The 8,511-nt window shown below is 37.8% G+C and overlaps 1 long non-coding RNA gene across 1 annotated transcript in view; it reads right to left on the bottom strand.

Moving 5' to 3' along the window:
* Window positions 1-837: 837 nt before the first annotated feature.
* The window catches only part of LOC307182561, a 249,836-nt gene continuing 242,162 nt past the window's right edge, over window positions 838-8,511 (bottom strand). Inside the window, exon 6 of the long non-coding RNA XR_013827199.1 lies at window positions 838-1,811. This is a non-coding gene — a long non-coding RNA (uncharacterized lncRNA). The remainder of the gene's footprint in view (window positions 1,812-8,511) is intronic.

Here is an 8,511-nt window from a genome sequence, read left to right as displayed (position 1 = left end):
TTTCTCCTTCGAATCTGAATGAGCGCCTTGCTGGGTATTCTTGATTGTACGTTTTTCCCTTTCATCACTTTAAACATATTGTGCCATTCCCTGCTGGCCTGTAGAATTTCTGCTGAAAAATCAGCTGCTAACATTATGGAAATTCTCTTGTATGTCATTTGTTGCTTTTCCCTTGTTGCTTTTAATATTTCCTCCTTGTCTTTAATTTTTTTCAGTTTGATTAATATGTGTCTCAGCATGTTCCTCGTTGTGTTTATCCTATATGGAACTCTCTGCACTTCCTGGACTTCGGTGATCATTTCCTTTCCCATGTCAGAAGTTTTCAGCTATTATCTCTTCAAATATTTTCTCAGGCACTTTCTCTCTCTCTTCTCTTTCTGGGACCCCTATAATGCAAATGTTGCTGCATTTGATTTTGTTGAAGAGGTCTCTGAGACTGTCCTCAATTCTTTTCATTCTTTTTTCTTTATTCTGTTCAGAGGAAGTGTTTTTTCCACCATTCTGTCTTCTGGCTCACTTATCCATTCTTCTGCCTCATTTATTCTGCTATTTGTTCCTTCTAGTGTATTTTTCATTTCAGTTATTGTATTGTAGTTCATCTCTATTTGTTTGTTCTCTAGATGTAGATCTTTGTTAAACATTTCTTGTATCCTCTTGGTCTGTGCCTCCATCCTTTTTCCAAGATCTTGGATCATCTTTACTATCATTACTCTGAATTTTTTTTCAAGTAGATTGTTTTCTCATGTCTGTAACATATTCCTTCACCATCTCATTTTGTCTAATTTTCTGTTTGTGGTCTCACAGCCTTCAGGATTATGGTTCCTCTTGCTTCTGCTGTCTGCCCCCTGGGGGGTGAGGCTGTCTAAGAAGCTTGTGCAGACTTCCTGGTGGGGGGGACTGGTGGGTGGAGCTGGGTATTGTCATTCTGGTGGGCAGGGCCATGTCAAGGGATATGTTTACAGGAGGCTGTGAGCTCAGGAAGACCTTAAGCAGCCTGTCTGCTGATGGGAGGGGCTGTGTTCCTGCCCTGTTGTTTGTTGGATGCCTGAGGCATCCTAGCACTGGAGCCTTTGGGCTGTCAGGTAGGGCCAGGTCTTGGCATCAAAATGGCAGCCTCCAGGAGAGCCCATGCCACTGAGTACACCCCAGTACCTCCACCACCACTGTCCTTGCAGTAAGCCACAGCCACCCCCCCATCTTCCCAAGAAACCCTCCAAAACCAGCAGGTAGGTATGGCCCAGCCTCCTATGAAGTCACTGCTTTCTCTCCTGGGTCGTGGTGCACAGGAGACCTTGTGTATGCCCTCCAAGAGTGTCTTTTCTTTCTCCCAGTTCTGTGGAGTACCTCCAATCAAGCCCCACTGGCCTTCAAATCCAAATGCTCTGGGGCCTCCTCCTCCTGATGCCAGAACCCCAGACTAGGGAGCCTGACATGGGGCTCAGAACTCTTGCTCCTGTGGGAGAACTTCAGAGATATAATTATTTGCCAGTTTGTGTGTCACCCACCCAGTGGGTATGGGATTTGATTGTATCATGAATGCACCCCTCCTACCATCTCGTTGTGGGTTCTTCTTTGTCTTTGGAAGTAGAATATCTTTTTGGTAGGTTCCAGTCCTTTTTTGTCGATGGTTGTTCAGCAGTTATTTGTCATTTTGTTGTTTTCTTGAGAGGAGGTGAGCTCAGGTCCTTCTACTCCGTCACCTTGTCTGGGATCCTCGCTCATTTTAAATGTTCATTAAATGTTGACCAAGGCTCTATCCTCTGTCAGTCATCCTCACCCCTGGATCCAGGTTGATGTATCTACCTGGAACACTGTAGGAGAGGGATGAAGAGGATAGAAAATTGCTTACTGGATCTTTAAGCATCTGCCCGAATATTACTTTAACTCACATTCCATTGACTGCAGCCATCTGTGATATCTAACTTCAAAGCAGAGTACAATATTGGGTATAGAGACTTAGTGGCTATCACAGTCCACCACTGGTCAGTAAATATTTTCATCATGTGCTTTACAAACATATAGAAAGATGAAACTTCTACTCACTTTAAGTTGTGTGTAATAATGGGATTTTGATTTGACAAATGAAATTTACAGAGACATAATATATGCTGTTTCCTTGACGAAATATTAACAGCTGTATCCTCTTGCCCCTGCTTCAAAAGGAAGTCACAATCAGTCCAAGCTTCCAAGTGACTAAGAGAAAAGATTCTAGCTTACATGTGCTGGGTATGCAACATGAATATACCTATTCATGGAATATACCTACTTTTAGAAATAAACTATTAGGATATGGGTGTCATTTGTTACTGTCATTAAATCTAGACTATTCAGACTAGTTCATCTGCTTATAAAATATCTCTAAGTATATAGAAATGTCTTTAATTACCAGTACTCTGGAAATTGACTATTCTTTCAACAAATCTGTCTTCTAGAGTCTTCTGTGTTTGTTAGAGTCTTCTGTGTTACTCTTGCTGCAATTCTTTGTTCATCTATTTAGCTACTTGGTAAAACAGCTAGCAGAAAAAAAAACCCAAAGTTTATGCACAATGTTATTTCCTTGAACTTTCTCTCCAACTATGTTCAGATTTTTACAATATTTGGTTTCATCAAAGATCTCTCATGGGACTTATTTTTTTTCCAGGCAACTAGGTGAGTAAGATAAACAGACTAGAGACAGAACAGAGTGTAGTCCTATTTCTTACTGGTCTTATGAGTGATGGTCTTTTAGCTGTGAGCTGGCATTATCTACTTTAGGCTTTTCTCTGGTGAAAGTTTATCTCTAGGTCTTCAGAAGACTGAAATACTTCAATAAAAAAGATGAAATTGATTGGACCAAACTTCCTACTGAAAATAACTAGAGGACTAGGAAAATGTATTTTTAATATACTTACTTAAAGAGAAATGAGAGCTACCAATTCAGTGAGGAATTCTGGGGTTAAGATCTAGAAAAGAATAAAAATCCAAAGAGAGAAACCTGGCTTTGACACCACTTTTATCCATTGCTGGTTTTGAAAGTGCAGCTGAGAGACTTAGAAGCTAAATAGAATTCTCATCTAGTACATGGTGATGAGAGAGCAATGGAGAGCAAATTCTCCATTCTAGGAGAAAGGTGAATTAGAAGAAGCCTAGGTAAAAGCTTCATCCTATGTGTAACAGTAAAGGAAGAAATCTGGAAAATCCACATTCATTTTTGGTTTGAGACCCTATAAGGACTACAGCACAGGAGAAAAGTTGGATGAGAAACAAACAAGCCCTCACAAAAAAGAAGCCTAATTTTGAATCATAACCTCTGACTGGGTTAAGGTAATCTAGAATGTCTATATTTACAGGCTAATGCAATTAAAAAATTAAATGATTGTTTGAGGAAGAAACATGATCCAGAATACCAAATGTATATTTTTATATGCAGTGTTTGTTAGTTGTTGAATCAAAACTTTGGTAATTTTTGGCAGATGAGAGGAAAAGAGCACATGACAAACTGAAAACAAAAAGAACGAATGAACAATAGAAACAGATGCACAGAAAATTTAAGTATGTTAGAAATGGACATGTATATATTATACATATTGGATATGTGAATATTACATTGGCTTTTCTATATATGCTTTGGATATTTTAGAACTAAACTGTTTAATATGATTGAAAAATTAGAAGATAAGATTTTGAATTTTGGCAGAGCACAGGGAACTACAAAAATAATGACAGGAAACAGAGAGACAGAATGGAACAAAAACAATATTTGAAGAGACAATGACTGACTGTCTTTTGAAGATGAAGAAAATATTTAGCCACAGCTTAAAAACTATTATGAACTCCAATGAAGGATGAGTACAAAAAAAAATCACCTATAGGAGCTTCATAGTTAAATTGGAAAAAAACTTGTGAAAAGAAATTCTTAGAATCATTCAAAGAGTATTACATCCAAGAATAGACTGGCTTTAAAAATTAGACTGATGGAACATTTATTAGAATGTTAGCTGTCACCAGTTCTAGTCAATATTGCATTTGAGGTCATAGTGTAATAAAAAGGAAAGAAAAATTCATATGCATAAGGACTTGAAATAAACAATAAGCTTGCAATTATTTGAAAACCAATATGATTCTTTCTGTAGAAAACCCCAAAGAATCTACAAGGAATTCATCAGCAAGATTGCTGAACATAAATTCCACATGCAAAATTGATAGTATTCATACATTTCAGACAGAAAACATAAAAAATATAATTTTAAATGTTAAAATAGCTTTAAATGTTAAAATAGCTTCAAAATTATCTAATACCTAGGAATAAAGGCAAAATACAATATAAAAGAAAACTGTATTTTAAAAAAGTATAAAAGAAAACTACTATTTATAATAGCCCAAATTTCTATTGAGTATAGAATGGATAGAAACAATTATTATATTCAATGGAATATCATATAGTAATTTAAATTAACAAGCTTTAGACATGCATAAGTATCACATACATGACTAAATATCACAAACATAACATTAACTGAAAAAGACATAAAATATTCAGTAAAATATAATATATAGAGAGTTCAATAAAAAAGTAAAAATAAACTGGTTAGAACACAAGATTATGACAACAACTTTTGGAAGGACAGATGTAGAAACTGGGAGGAAGCAATGGAAGTTTTCAGTGTTGCTTACTACTCTATTTCTTGACATGATGGTGGTATGTTTATATCAACTCATTGATGTATGCACTTAGGACTTGTGAACTCATTTATATGTATGTTACACATGAAAAGAACTTTTTAGTTAATAGCTGACAAATAAGTCCCTCATTTAGCTCTACACACCATATCTAGTACTAGGAGAAGACAAATATGTAGGGCATTGCCTATTTTATTGGTGACCATTTAGCCCTTATCCCACCATATGAAGAGTTATTATTAAGGTCTTTTAACTTTATTAACCACATTTTGCACACTTTGCTGAGTTTACAGTTAGTCAAGATTGTAATAATTCCCAGGATTCTCTTCTCATTAAGGCTAAGTCTAAACTAGATAGAATTTTACATGCTTTTGAAAACAATGGCTTGGGATGGTTCTCTCCTTTCATTATATATAAATTTTTATTTATTTTGTCAAATTACCTACAAACTTGCACTGCTCTGCCATCTGTTTTACTTCTAAGAAATCTCTATATGGGTCAATTCATATGATAGAAATTGCACATTCATATTTTGAGGTCAACAGAATATATTTAAAATTCGTATATCAAGCTCAGAACTCTTCATTAATACTTTCCTTTATATGTTATTTCATTTGGTTTAAAGTTTGAAATTTAGCTCTTTATTTGCTGAAATTGAAGTCTATTAGATTGACACCTAATTTATTTACAGTTCTATTATATTTTGTTCCTCAAACACTTGAAACATAGACAAGGAGGCAAATCAGGTCTTTAGCTCACCTAAACAGATATCACAAGCAAAAATATAATTTTTAGTTTAGTAATTTGCTATTCAAAATTGGAGATGAGGGGAGTTCTAGTTTGGGATGGTAACGTAGGACGATACTGAACTCACCTCCTCCCACAGGACACCAAAATCTACAGCCACCTATGGAATAGTTTCCTCTGAAAACAAACAAAAAACTGAGTAACTCCTACACATTCAGCAAACAAGAAAAAATCCACATCAAAGCAGATAGGAAAGGCTGAGACACAATCTCTCCATAAACTTCACCCAAAAGCAGGAGGGAACTGAACACCTGGAGCTGAGTGAAGAATTTGAACCCCACATCAGTCTCCCCAACATTTAAGACCTGCACCTGAGAGAGGAGCCCCCAAGACATCTAGCTTTGAAAACCAGTGGGCTTACATCCACAAGGCTATAGAAAACTGAGAAATGGCTTTTAAAGAACTTACGTGCTCTGACTCACTTGCCCCAGGTACAAGTGCAGACGCAATCGATTGGAAGTTGCCCAGACCTGATGTGAAAAAGGTTCACTTGTCTATCTTGAAGTGTTTGTTTGCCTGTGGGGCAGAAATCTAATTTAACACACATCTAGGGGGCTGCTGGGGTAAATTACAGGGATGGAGGCTGGCAGGTGCCATCTTTGTGTACCTCTGCCTCTATCCAGCTTATCAGTATCTCCCAGAGAGGAGCATGGACCCTCCTCAGGTGCCCTGATTTTTGTGACTAGTAGCCAGGGAACATGTCAAGACTCCCTGACTCCGACGCTTAGTGGGGCTTACACTTGAGGGTACCACTCTCACCCCAGTGAGAGTTCTACCCCCACTAGGCACAGCAAGAGGATATATAGTCTGAGGAGCCCAGCCTTTCTGTGAAAAAAGCTTCTAATTAAACACACGTCTAAGGTTGACTGTAATCCTTTTCAGAGACCACAGAGTGTGGGCACTCTGTTTGCACTCTTCCTCTGCTGTGCTCTACAGCACCTGTATCTCCAGGAGGGGAGCCTTTACACAGGTGTAGTGCCTGGTTTTTGTGGCTGCTGCCCAAGGGATGCCTGCTGACTGACTGGCTCTGGTAGCCAGGGGGACTTGCGTTGCTGGGTCCCATAGGACTATAACAATGGTAAAGACAGGTCTTAGTTTACCACCCCAAGGGCACTGCACAGGCAGCAGACTGAAACACACCCCTAGTCCTTCTGTGAAAGAGGCATATTTGCTTATCTGGAAGCTTCAGCCTGAGGGACAGACTTGGTTTGGCACACTCCTAAGGTCCGACTAAGGTGTGTTCCAGGGATGAAGGCCACTGGATGCCATCTTTGTGCTTTCCTTCTCCCTTTCTCCAGGTCACCAGTATCCCCTGGAGAGGAACTTGTACACTCATCTGGTACTCTGATTTTGGTGTGCACTCCTTACTGAGGGGACACCTCTAGATCACCAGGCTCTGGTGGCCAGCAGGACTTACATTTGTGGTCCCACAGGACCATATATATTTGGGTACTTTAAAAGCTGCTGCCTGAAGGTCTGGTCTTCCAATCAGCCTGAATCTGGATGCTGACTGAGATACTCCCCTTTGGGACCCTGACAGGTCTTGGCACACCCTCAAGTACTGGGAGCCACTAAAAATTAAATAGGCCTCAGGAAAAATTACAAAGATTTGAGAGAAAATCAAGACCTGGGGAAGGACTGAATGATAAGATTCATCTCCTACATGAGGCTGTTCTTTCAAAACTGAGAGAGGTGGCTGTTTTATCTAATGCTTAGAAAGAAACCAATACAGAGAGTCAAAGAAAATGAAGAAACAGAGAAATATGTTCCAAATGAAAGAACAACACAAAAACTCAGAAAAATGAAGATAGGTGGTTTACCTGATAAAGAATTCCAAATAATGGTCATAAATATGCTCACTGAACTAAAGAGAAGAATGGATATAGTGATAACTTCAACAAAGAGATATAAAATATAAGTACCAGATAGAAGACACAGAGATGAAGAATACAACAACTGAACTAAAAAATCCACCAGAAGATGCCAATTGAAGACTGGATAAACCACAAGAACGAATCAGTAAACTCTCAAGGCAACAGAACTTACACAATCAAAGCAGCAAAAAGAAAACAATGAAAAAAAAGTGAAGATAGCTTAATGGACATACGGGACAACATCAAGTGGACTAACATTCACATTATAGAGGTGCCACAAGGAGAAGAGAGAAAGGGGCAGAAAACTTACTGGAAGAAATATGGCTGACAACTTCCCTAACCTAGGCAAGAAAGCAGACATCCAGATTCAGGCACCACAGAGAGTTCTAAATAAGATCAACTCAGAGACCCAGAGCAAAACACATATTAAAATATCAAAAGTTAAGGATGAGGATAAAATCTTAAACACTGCAGAAGAAAAACAACTTGCTATATATAAGGGAACCCCCATAAGACTAACAGCCGATTTTGCAGCACAAACTTCCCAGGCTAGAAATAAGTGGCACAATGTATTTAAAATGCTGAAAACAAAACAAAACAAAACAAACTTCCAACCAAACTCTACCTGGCAAAGTTATTCAGATTTGAAGGCAAGATAAAGAGTTTTCCAGACAAGCAAAAGTTAAAGGGGTTTATCACAACTAAACCAGCCTTACAAGAAATGTTAAAGGGACTTCTTTAAGCTGAAAAGAAGGGGTACTAATTAATAAAAGAAAAACATATGAAAGTATAAATCTGATGGGTAAATATATAATCAAGGTAAAGGATTAATTACTTATAAAGCTAATATAAAAGTTATAATAAAAAAGTAGTAAAAATATCTATAACTACAACAATTGGTTAAGGAATATATAAAGATGTAATATGTGACATAAAAAACGAGGAGAGAGAAAACGTAGAGCTTTAGAATACATTAAAACTTAGGTTGATATCCACTTAAAATACACTGTTATTAATATGATTTGTTATAAGTAAGCCTCACGGTAATCATAAAGCAAAACCTATAATAGATTCACAAAAGATAAAGAGTAAGGAATCTAACCATACCACTACACAAAGGAAGAGCACAAGAGAAGACTAGTGGAAGGAACAGAACAGCCAGAAAACAATT

The sequence above is a fragment of the Stenella coeruleoalba genome, assembly GCF_951394435.1.
Source record: "Stenella coeruleoalba genome assembly, chromosome: 2".
In the NCBI taxonomy this organism is placed as follows: domain Eukaryota; kingdom Metazoa; phylum Chordata; class Mammalia; order Artiodactyla; family Delphinidae; genus Stenella; species Stenella coeruleoalba.
The sequence above is the reverse complement of the archived record's forward strand: the minus strand, read 5'-3'. Positions and strand labels throughout refer to the sequence as shown.